A 12,224-nucleotide genomic window follows, 5' to 3' on the forward strand; every position below is an offset into this window, starting at 1 on the left:
ACATACAATAATTCTAAAAATGAGGATTTTCTTGATTTATCTCATTGTATTTTTTTAAATCATCCACTATGTTTCACTGTGTTTAATAGCAACATTAAGATGTTCTGAGGACTAGCTGTGTAAATATACTTATTATTATCATATACACACACACATTGAGAGATATTTAGAGTTAACAGTGCAATCCTCTCACATGGAGCAAGAATCTGTCATCAATTTTTTTATAAGTGACAATAAAGAAAATAATTCATTCTGCCATTGAATTCATTCTAGCTACATGTAATATTGATATCATGGGTAGAAAATATCTGCACAAAAATAAACCAGATACAAAGAAATGGGAAATATTTAAAACTCTGTAATATAAAATGCTATGGAAATACTTTTCTTGGACACTGACTTTTATATGAGTATTTTCAAACATTTGTGTCAAGTATATTTCTATTAATCATATTGTTTGAAAGAAGTCCTATCTTAAACTCTGAGAAATTTTGAAAAAGATTAAAAAGTTCTCAAGTGACTTAGGAAAACTAATATCACTTCTGCTGTCTCCAGTTTTAACAGCCAGATTCACAGGCTTCATCTAACCTTCAACAACTACTTTCTTAGGTTTAAAATATATATATAGTCCTTATAATAGCAAAGGTTTCCAATAAGCTGTTTTTTAGAGTTCTGGTTTGAGAATTACTCCAAGTTCTGTAAGAAATACTATATTTCCAACACATATCAAACAGCACACCTGTGTCCTCTGCACAGCCTGGCCTCCTCTAATCTCCATGCCAGTGCTTCCAGCTCCGTTATGTCTTTTGGGTCTCCTCCATTCATAGAGAGACACAAATGGAAACGTTTTGATGTATGTTAATTGATGTTTGTCCAAGCTTTATGAAGTAATAATCCACGGGAGCCACGGAAGCTTTTACAAGGCAAAGTCAAGGGAACAATCAAAGTTCTGAGTGGATTATTTCAAGTCCACACCCAGGCAAAGCTGACTTACAGCTTTTCATCCTTCCACAATGATACTATAAATAAAGCAAAGAAATTTTTGTTCTCATCTAATCCCCTCTATTATGTGGTCTTTGCATGCTGTCTCACGCAACTGGTGCGGTCTACACTGCAAGCTCGCCATGAGGCAGGGGTAGATGACAGGGCTGTCTACCAACCTCACAAGATAACTCAATGGGACCTTGAAGGCCTGGCATGTCTCTGTTAGACAATCTCTTCAGGAAAAGAAAAGAACTCATAAATCCAAAGGAAAACCAGGGTTTGGAAAGTTGTGATGAAAAAATGTACCAAATGCATTCTCGGGGAAAAAACAGAAACAACTAAATTTAAGTTGGGGTTCAGTGGAACACTTGAGTTTGTGCTTCCATTTAGCAAAAATAAAAATAAAGAACACTCCTATGTATTACATGCCACCCAACGCTTCTCCTTCAAACTATACAAAACACAAGTTCTAGCTGTCCATAGATGAAGAATGAGCAGGCTCTGATCATCAGCACAACTGGTGTAAATTGCTGGGTAATCAATCATCCCAGCTGCAATGATCAGTATATCTGAATGTCAAGAAAAGGCATAAATTGACTCCCTACTAGGTGGTTCCTTGTTTATACGAAAGGCCTCAAGGCCTTTGTGTGTTCACATCATTTCTTGGAATTATGTAAATATACATATGATTTAAGAAAAATAAATTAAGCAACACCTCGAGGCTATGCTCATTTTAACTGGTTTCAATCATTTCTATTTTGTCCTTTAAAAAGATCAGAGTGTGAATATACAGTGAGTGCATGTGTGTGTGAGTGTGTGTTGCACACATCCCTTCTACCTGGCAGAAAACCCACTTCACCATTTATTTGGTCATGATACAAAGCTAACAAATCATGCCTGGTTTAAAACAGACAATAGGGAATCAACATATTAAAAACAGGGTAAATAAAAGTTGATATGGGAAGTATTTAACCTATTCTCGTGCCACTACCCTGAAAAAATGGGTACACAGGTCTTGTAAAAGTTGTTTAGAAATAACTCACACCGGGGCACCTGGGTGGCTCAGTGGGCTAAGGCCTCTGCCTTGGGCTCAGGTCATGATCCCAGGGTCCTTGGATCAAGCTCCACATTGGGCTCTCTGCTCAGCGGGAGGGCCTGCTTCCTCCTCTCTCTCTGCCTGCCTCTCTGCCTACTTGTGATCTCTCTGTCAAATAAATAAATAAAATCTTAAAAAAAAAAAAAAAAAAGGAAAAGTAAAGAAAAGAAATTACTCACACCATGCCACAAAGGATTAAGGCTTATGACAATAAATTCAACATAATGCACACTGGAAATGTAAAATCAGTATCTGTTAAATCAATACATGGACATCAGAGAGACACATCGGTGTGTGTGTGTGTGTGTGTGTGTGTGTGTGTGTGTGTGTGTTCTCACTCAGTTGAGTCTAAAAGAGCTAGGATGGAGGATATTTTAAAAAGATTATTTCAGTGTAAGAATGGACAGGAAGAATCATAGTCTAAATTACTGTCTCTAGACTCTGGCTCTTTTAATTTTAAAAACAATCTGAAAAAAGAGATTTTGCTTTATCGCTTATCAGCAAAAGGATTGGTGGTCCTTGGGTCAGATGTTCATCCAATGACTGGGAAGATGGGAGAGGTCATGGGGTCATGTTGCTTTCCCAGGGCTGCGGTATGACAAGTTTTCCTAAAAAAGGATTTGAGTACAGCAGGCAATGAGAAGGATTTATAAAGACATTATCAAGACCAAGTTTGAGAAAGTGGCAGAAATGTTTACACATAAATTTGGAAAGAAAATGATTAACTTTTCCAAGAAATGTACAAAGTTAGGAGCAGTTTAATACCCAGGCAGACATTTGATGACTTGGGTTATTCCAGCAACTCAGACACTCATGAAGTGGACTGTATCCAACTGTCACCTAGAGACACCTTCACTTAGAAAAAGCCTTTAATTGGGGTGCCCAGGTGGATCCATTGGTTAAGCACCCAATTTGATTTCGGCTTGAAATCAAACTGGATGCTTTTTATGATCTCAGGGTCATGGGATTGCTCCTGAGATCACCCCACATCAAGCTTTGCACTCAGTGGACAGTCTGCTTCTCTCCCTGTGTCTCCCATTCCCCCTTTGCCCCTCCACCCACTCACATGTGCGCATGCGCTCTCTCTCTCTAAAATGAATAAATAAAAAATGAAAAGAAAAAATCTTTAATTAATAAGCCCTTATCTTCACCAAATCAGTATTCCATGAATGAAAGTCATACTGATTCTGAAAACTATGGAGCAAAATGGGTACTCAGAAATACTCATCCTGCCTGACAAACATTACCACAACCACTACAGGTTTGTCTGGTAAGGGCTGAGGAATTTTCTAGCATTGAAAGGGAACCAAATTTTTTTTCTTAAAATCAGAAATTGCTTTGGCTGCTGAGCCTGTCCAGTTTCAACTCCCAGTTTCATCCCTGAGCAGGCGTTAAGGGAGGATCTGCAAGAGATGAAGGTATTGGTACAAAGAGTAAACCTGGAACAGCAGACAGGGGCCCCACCATCTGCAGACTTCAACCCGAACTCTTTAGCACGGCATTTAATGCTTCTCAATAGTCTCTTCCTTCCATTCTCCTACATGCATTCTGTGCTTTCTGCCTATCAGACATCAGTTGTTTCCTCTAATGCACCATATACACCTCCACACATTTATGTATACAGTTCACTCTGCCTGGTGTGTCCATTGCTTCTTTTTTTAATTATTTTTTTATTAACATATAGCATATTATTTGTTTCAGGGGTACAGGTCTGTGATTCATCAGTCTTATACAATTCACAGCTCACCATAGCACATACCCTCCCCAATGCCCATCACCCAGCCACCCCATCTCATTCACCCCTGTTCCAACCAGTGAATTCCTGATCATCACCCAAAGCCATAGATCAAATACCATGTCCTTTCTCTAGCCCTTCCTTCTTCCCTAGGTACCTTTAACATTCTTTTAGCATTACCCTTCTCATATTGATTAGTTATTCATTTGTATACATCTTTCTTTGGAGACACTGAACACCTAATGACCAGGACATTTTCTTATTTATTTATGTAACCAGCATGGTGCCTAGCTTATAGTAGGAGTTCAGTAGACCTTGGTATTATGTGGAAAAGATAAGATGAAATTTAGAGAATTGGGAAACTATTCATAATAAAGTTATTAACAAACCTTTTTAAGATTTTATGTATTTGAGAGAGAGAGAGATGGAGCAAGCATGAGTGAAGGGAGGAGCAGAGGGAGAGGGAGAAGCAGACTCCCCGCTGATCAGGGAGTCCAACATGAGGCTCCATCCCAGGACTCCAAGGTCATGACCTGAGCCAAAAGCAGGCACTTAACCAACTAAGCCACCCAGGAGCCCCGAGAGGGGATTTTACAGGATTTTAAATGTCTACAAAATCCTCCACCTCCTAATAGAACACATTTAAGTTTCTCAACAGAGGAAAGAGAATATCTTTTTTTAAATGTAATAGCATGGCACTGTTGAAATTTTTTAAAGGGGGGAAAAAGCAAAAGCTTCATAACACTATAAGGGAGGACATTCGCTCATACCTACAATGGTGCTGACCCAAGAAAGGAGTCCTGAAGACAAGCCGTCATTGAATGAAGGACATTAAAGTTAAATACCATCAAAATAGAAGGAAAAAAAAGAGTCCAGATGAAGATGGGAGTGGCAGCAGAAATAGCCTCATGAAATTTCTTTTCTCCTCCTCCTCCTCCTCCTCCTTCTTCTTCTTCTTTTAATCAGAGAGAGAGAGAGAGAGTTTCAGCACAAGCAGGAGGACCCCTGGCAGAGGGAAAAGCAGGCTCCCTGCAGAGCAAGAAGCCCCATGAGCGACTCCGTCCCATGACCTTAAGATCATGACCTGATCCAAATGACAACCACTCCAAGGGCTGAGCCACCCAGGTGTCCCACCTCATAGGATTTCTAAGAGGCAGAGAAAGTAACAGCTGCAGCAATGCGCTGTGGCAAGGAGACAGAGTCAGAACAGACCGCAGTGTTGCTGTGTGATTTCCATGGCCATCACCTTGATGAGTAAGAGTTAAAAATATGGAATCTAAAGTCTGAGCTCCAGGTTTGAGCTCTGCCATTTATTAATTACATGAACTTAGGAAAATTATCCTCTTGTTAGTTAGTTTAAAAAAATGAGGATACTTACAGTATTATCCTATTATCCCTCATCCCATTGCTGTGAGGAGAAATGAGGACCTGTATGTCAGGATGTGTGTGGCATGATCTGGAACACCTTTCTTTCCGAGGGCCTGCCCCAGCAAAGTATAGGTCATACATGTTACAACACCATAGCCTTTGGGACATAATACAAAGACGCACAACCAGAGTAACCTCTGCTTTAAGCAAACCAACCAGGGATTTGATACACAGTAAATCCCTTAAAACGTGAACTGATTTTCTTTGGTATGGAAGGTTTCGAAAAGTAAGCTGAGCCACAGGGGCACTTTGACGCCCAAGCTATGAAGCAGAGGAAGTCAAGGTCTTCAGTAGCCCTGGATAGGGAACAGCAGCAGGCAGTGGGGTTCTGATGGCTTCACCATTCTTTTATCAGCACACAAAATCAACAGGTTAGAGAGGGAAAATTGGGGCTTTGAAACAAGGTAGACCTAGATTTAAATCTTAGCCCCACCAGTTATTGTGTTTAAGAATGGACTTCAGTAAGCCTAAAGCCTACTTTAAAAGATGCTATTCTTGGAAAATTAACCTTTGATTCACCTGGTTCCACAATAAGCACTCAAGAATCTGCTGGAGTTACTTTGTAACAGTGAGTTGCAGATGGTCACATAGATTTGGAAACAAAAAAAAAAAAGGAAACTCATCTGGCAGAATCATCACATTATGAAGCATATATTGCCCACACCTGTCCCTCCATCTGGGAGTGTACCACATTGCCTCCCGCTCTGTGTAATTGGTACCATAAGCTTCTACGTCCTTTGTGATTAAAGGAACTTCATATCCTTTCACTTATGTCTTTGGTGTCTCTCCATCAATCATTTCACTATACTGTGATTGCACTATTGTGACAACCACATATTATCTATATGACCCTAGACAAATTACTTAAACTTCCGAGTCCCAGTCTTTCATCTGCACTACCTGCCATGTAATAGCAGCTTGACAAATAATAGCGATGATTATAAAATGATTTTTTACAATCTCTCAACTTTAACATCTTTTATCTTTGTTTGCACTCTTTCTTACTTCACATATTTAATCAGTCACTGAGTTGCATTGATTTAACCCTAAAGATATGTATTCTATGAACCTTCCTTTTGACTTCCATGGGTTTATAAAAATTATATACTATATTCCTCACTTTCTTGGAAATCTACAATGCATATTAATATATTAAAGCTGTTACGTTCTAAAGGAAAAAATTCATTTAGCTCAATATTTGCCAAACGAAATTGCCTCTGGAATTTATTTTTTTAATTTTCAGTGGCACATCTCTTCAAAACTTTCAAAATTTATGTTCAATGGAACACAATTTGAAGAGGAAAAAAAAAGAAGGTGTACCCATTAAAGCCAAAACTACTTAAACTGCAACCCAGTATTGTTTGCCTCAACCCTCTAATCTGACCAAAACAGCCATTAGTGCATCATCTTCTCTACTTTCCTCCACCTCTAGCATATTTTATTATGTTCTGAATAGATTCTACATTTCCTACAGCATTTCCAATTTTTCTGCAAAGCCCTTGGCCCCCTCCCCAGCCAATCCTGAAAAGCCAAGACCCCTCTCCCCACCCATTCAAATACTCACCAGCCCCTGAGAGTCAGCTAAATCTGACCACCCTTAACCAACAGAGTCTGAAGGACCTTCTCCTATGCTTGTAGAACATTTACTTTGACTTTTAAGTAAGTATTCCTTTCTATGACTTAAGCAATTTGATATATTCTATCTCTTCACCCAGATTATTAACCCCTTGATCATCCTTTCATCTCTTCACGCACATTACGGGATCTGACATATTTTGTAATATATAATATTAACTCAAAAAATTATCTACCAATTTGCTTTCATGAAATTTTCTTCTAATAGTGCAGATATGTGTGTACAAGTTTTTGCTACTACATGAACTCACATATTTTTAAAACTCTGTGGTAGCTGTAGTAAGACAACACAAAGATTTGAAAACTGGGTTGGAAAGCTTTGAAAAGAAATTGAATTACTCTGTTTTAGCTGAAAGAAAAGATTCGGGATGAATGAAGACGGTTTTTTACTTAACTTTACAATGACAAATAATAATACCAAATATTGATGTTAGTGAGAATAGTAACAATATACACCTAAATGAATTTATTTTTTTTAATTGGATTCATTTTTATCTTGATTTAGACTAGAAACAACATACTATAGTCAAAATTTACACTCTTATTTTTTAAAAAGGCTTTTATTTATTCATGCATGAGAAACAGAGAGGCAGAGGCAGAGGCTCCCTGATGAGCAGAGAGCCAGATGCAGGACTCAATCCCAGGACCCCGGGATCAAGACCTGAGCTGAAGTCTGATGCTTAACCAGCTGAGTCACCCAGGTGACCTACTCTCTTATTTATACTGTAAATTTTAAAACTCTGCCTCTGTAGAATAGAAATATTACCTACTGTTGGCGTCATTCTTGCTTTCCCCCCCAAACATGGCAAAGTTCCAAAGGTGAAAAAGTAAAACCCTTCAGCAATACACTAACAAAGAAAGATATGATCTTTTTTCCAGAAGAAGAAAGGTTGAATATTGTCCCCAACGCAGCAAACTAGAAATTGTGCAGAAGTCTACATTTCACATCATCTACATGATACATTAAAATATCTTTCATCTCATACATTTTGGGGTGATTCATTCATATAATGAACTTCCACTGAATATATTTTTTATGAGAGATACTATTTTGCAGATACGTGGTCTGAGTAAGTATGGTGGAGAACCTCAGTTTAACAGCAACTGTGGCCAGCAGAACAAGTTGATTAAAGCAGGGAATCATAAAAAAATAAGGCATACATACCTTGAATATTTTGTTCTAACTCAAAACATATAAATGTATATTCATTTTCCAATCTTCTGATGTTGGGCCAATTTTTTTTCTTTTTTTTAGTTTGAATCCATCCTTTTTCTTTCCAGCATGAACCATACTCAAAAGTACATCATCAAAGATTTCCATTTGTGATCTTTAAAGTGAAAATGTAAAAATATTTGAGAAGCAGCATAAATATATATTTTCCCTAGATGTTTACAACAACTTCCAGTATTTCACAGTTGTCTTGGTTACGAGTTTGGCAGAAATTTTTTGGTATCTGTATTGCGTCATTCAAAGCAAAAAGTTTTTGTTTGTTTTACATTCATAGCCCATTAATTTCTTTAATCACTGATTAAATTCCAAAAGAAAATATAGCTGATAAAGGTTAATCTTCAAAGACACTATCAAAGTTAGACTTAGACATGTAAAGTGTCATCATAGAGCAGAAACAAGATCCTTTCCCGTGTCCACAAAGCCTTTATGTAGATAGCAGATCTATCTCCCATTACATGTTTCTTCCTTCCATAACTGTAAAATTTCTGGAACACTGGGATTTAGTAAATAACTGTTGACTGAACGAGTGCACATAAGTAAGTATCCATTCTTTACTGCACACATGTGAAGGTATGTGTCTCTTACTGATCCTTTAGGGAGGCAACAAGATATATTGAAAAAGAGCACAGATACTGTAAATGTGGATGCCAATGTGTGTGACTTCCGGCCAGTCATTTAGCCTAAGTCTGAATCTCTCACCTATATAATAACGCCCAAAATACCAACCTTAGGGAGTTATTATGAAAATTACATAACATACCGAGAAGGTGTCATAGGTGGCTTTTCAAGAAGCGCAATCTGAGATAGAGTTACGAGTGTAGAACATTTGTTAGAATGCTCTTAGGATCGGCACCTGTGGGAGGTAGGAAAAAAGCAAGATTGGCCACAGGAAAACTGACCTTTGATGTAGGCCTCATAACTACTTCAGCTGATTCTGCAGGGAGCTTTTGACCTAAAACAGGCCATCAGAATTCCTCTAGGTAAGGCCAAAGTGTCTGGACTTTTATACCTGCCCCTTGATCCGTCACTGGAGGTGGGCCACCATGGGAAGGGTGTGACCTTAAGCAAGGTGGCTCTGTGCAGCTGAGGAAATCCCTGAAGGGGCCGACATTAGTGGAAGGTTGCCTGTAGACACCTCTCCACCAGCTGGCCAATGGACTTGGACCTGCAGAGGATCTAAGCACCCAACTCCATAGTCATCACAATGGGCCTGACCAACAACAGAAAAACCAAAAGTAATTCCCTTTCTTCCACTTCCCTCTCGTCGTCAGTACCCCCTCAATCTAGACAGACTACCCACTCTTTAGAGCCTTGTCCCAAGTCACAGTTCATGTCACTGTGCCCTCCGTTCTCAGACAAGTTTATCTACTTTTTGGCTTTTTAGCACAGGAAGCACATCCTCCCTGAACATTTACTACTTTCCCTACTTCAGCTAAACATGCACTTTGTCCCTCTGCACTCACCAACTCACTGAAAGCACTTACCTCTTTTCTTGGATGTAAGATCAATCATTTTCCAAATGTTTATATTTTTGCTCATCCAAATGATCTTAATGTCTCTATTTGTATTACCCCTGAGGATCTTAAAAGAGTGAATATGCCTCTAACGCTTGATAACATCTTAAAATATCAGCATATGCACCAAGAGGCCCGCACCAGCACTGTGGCCCCCATCAAACAGTTGGTACCCATGCCTTGAAGACCTAAGAGAAATCTACACATGGACCAACAACTTCCAACTAGAGTTCACATTGTCATCAGTTTCAGAAAATGGAGAATAAATTGAGCTACAGAGTTTTCTAAGAACTAAATATCAGAGTTTTGTGAACTCAGAATATATCAGGGATTTTAAAAGCCCTGCAGAAGTTAAGGTGCTTAGTCCCATGGGTGCTTAGGATCTGTTGCCATTTCAGATGTGGGTTCACTGGACACCCATGAGTGAGAACCCAGTACGTGAGCTTGCTCCCCTTCTTTATGTGGGGCTTTCTCCTTTAATGGCCTCACACTAACCCTGTAATCTCCCTCATGGTTTAGTTTTGGGGTTTGAAAAGGAGGGTGTTTGTTTTGTAATAAAACATTAAATAAAGGAATGAGATTAAGATCATGGAATTCTTCAGAATAATCAGAGGATAAGAATATTTCAGAAAACTTGCCTCATTCCCCAAAACGTAAGACTATGACATGTGGAAAAATAAATTTGGAAGCTATGTAGAAAAATAATATAAAAACCTGATCAAAGTATTCAACTACCATGCTGTTTCTGAAAATAGTTCAGTATGCAGCCATACAAGAGGTGAACGGCTCTTCATTCAAGCCATTCAAGAGGCTTTGGGTCCTCCCTCAGATAGCAATGACATGACATTATCCTCCACTGAATAAGATTGGAAAGGAGGAAGAGTTCTGTTTGCTCCTTTGTTAACTTCTAGTAGGTGGTCTGGTTTAGGACTATGTTTGCTTCTAACGCAGCATTAGACAGATTTTATAGTGAAGAAAGATCGGAGTTTTCAAACAATGCAGTTAAGCACTGAATTGTAATCCTAGTTGCGTGTGTGTGTGTGTGTGTGTGTGTGAAAGAGAGAGAGAGAGAGAGAATATTGCCCACCCTATCCTAGGAAGAGGTATAGGAGGAATAAGGGAGGAAGAGAGAAGGGAGAAGGAAAGCGTCGGGGAAGAGAAAGAGGGGAGAGGAAGAGAAAGGGAGAAGGAGGAGAAAAGGAAGTTCCTGGCAAAGGGAGGAGAAAGGAAGGAAGAGGAAAAGAAGAGGGAAAGGTTTCAGAGAAAAATCAGAAATGGAATGGAAACTCCACGCATGGCCAAAGCCTGGGAGGTTGGCAACAGGTGCACATACATGGGTTGGGATACACATGAAGCTATTGAGGTTCCTCATAGGATAGAGAGCTAGAATTGGATACAGAAATGAACAGATAAGGGGCTCTCATCTGCTCTCATTATGTGCCATGTGCTGGCCTCAGCACTTTATTCTCAGCCCACAAAACAATCCTATGAAATTATTTCCAATTTAAAAGCAAAGAAACTGGGGCTCAGATGAGTAAGTAACTTGCCCAAGGTCACAGAGATAGCAAATGGCAGAAATAAGATAAAACTCCAATTGTTTTTGACCCAAAAGTCTTTGCTCACAGTAGAAGAGTGACTAAGCCTAATTAAAGACTTCATCATTTCTTTTGTCAGTTCATTACAGTTTATATTCTTGGTAATGAAATAAAATATGTGGCAGTAAAGATTAAACACGGGCAGCTATCTTGAGTCAAATTCCTAAGAGAGTGACAGCTGCACCCAGGACAGTCTTGCTATAGAGTAAGTACCCCTTTTCTTAGATGGTTACTGTGTTACGGTTGCTTGTGTCTGAGTTTTAGGAGTTTTCCTAGCTTTTTGCGCCTAACCATAACTCTTCACATTGTGGGAAGAGATTTCTCTCTGGTACACAAAAATGAGCACTCTCTCTCTCTCTGTGCCTATCACTCAGTGTTTCCATCAGAGCCTCTGTCTACAGTGAAACCAGCAGAGCGAACACTACCCCGGGGCTATGCTTTAAGGCCCTCAAAATTTCCTGCACCAAAATATATATCTGACTCACCTGGTACTTAAAATCTTAAGTACCATAATTAGCATCTTGATCCAAGGAGGAAACAAATTTTTGGTAAGAGAGCACAATAAAGTTATGAATTCCAATTTATATGGTTCCAAATTTCCTTGCCTCCCACTGTGTACAGTGATGTAGATGCTAGAAAGACATTCCTAAAACCAGCAATACTGTCAATCATGAGGACCTCATTTACTAATGTTTGTCCTCTAGAAAGAATATTTTCTAATATTGTCTAAAGTTTCCTCATATAACTCATATCTTAAACTTTTTATCTTTTATCTGTATTCAGTTCTTTTAGTTTTTTAAGGAGTTTGGAATGTCACATAAAAGAAAACTAGAGTAAAGAAACCTAAAATGTCACAAATGTTTAGCTGACATAATTCAGGTTTGAAGTAAAAAGATTTACAGGTATTTCTACAAGACTTTGTCATTACATCCATGGAAGCTATTGCTGTGTTTAGTTAGTGTGATTGGTAAATATTCTCTATTAATGGATGACAGAAAAACTGAAA

The 12,224-nt window shown here is 38.8% G+C and overlaps 1 long non-coding RNA gene across 4 annotated transcripts in view; it reads right to left on the reverse strand.

Moving 5' to 3' along the window:
* Positions 1 to 12,224, reverse strand: part of LOC131828128 (uncharacterized) — a 198,491-nt gene that overhangs the window by 26,688 nt on the left and 159,579 nt on the right. For all 4 annotated transcript variants that reach the window (XR_009352252.1, XR_009352254.1, XR_009352248.1 and 1 more), the window contains 2 exons: positions 8,870 to 8,962; positions 8,044 to 8,206 (listed from right to left, as the gene is read on the reverse strand). This is a non-coding gene — a long non-coding RNA (uncharacterized LOC131828128). The remainder of the gene's footprint in view (positions 1 to 8,043; positions 8,207 to 8,869; positions 8,963 to 12,224) is intronic.

This window comes from Mustela lutreola, chromosome 1 (genome assembly GCF_030435805.1).
Source record: "Mustela lutreola isolate mMusLut2 chromosome 1, mMusLut2.pri, whole genome shotgun sequence".
NCBI classification, from domain to species: domain Eukaryota; kingdom Metazoa; phylum Chordata; class Mammalia; order Carnivora; family Mustelidae; genus Mustela; species Mustela lutreola.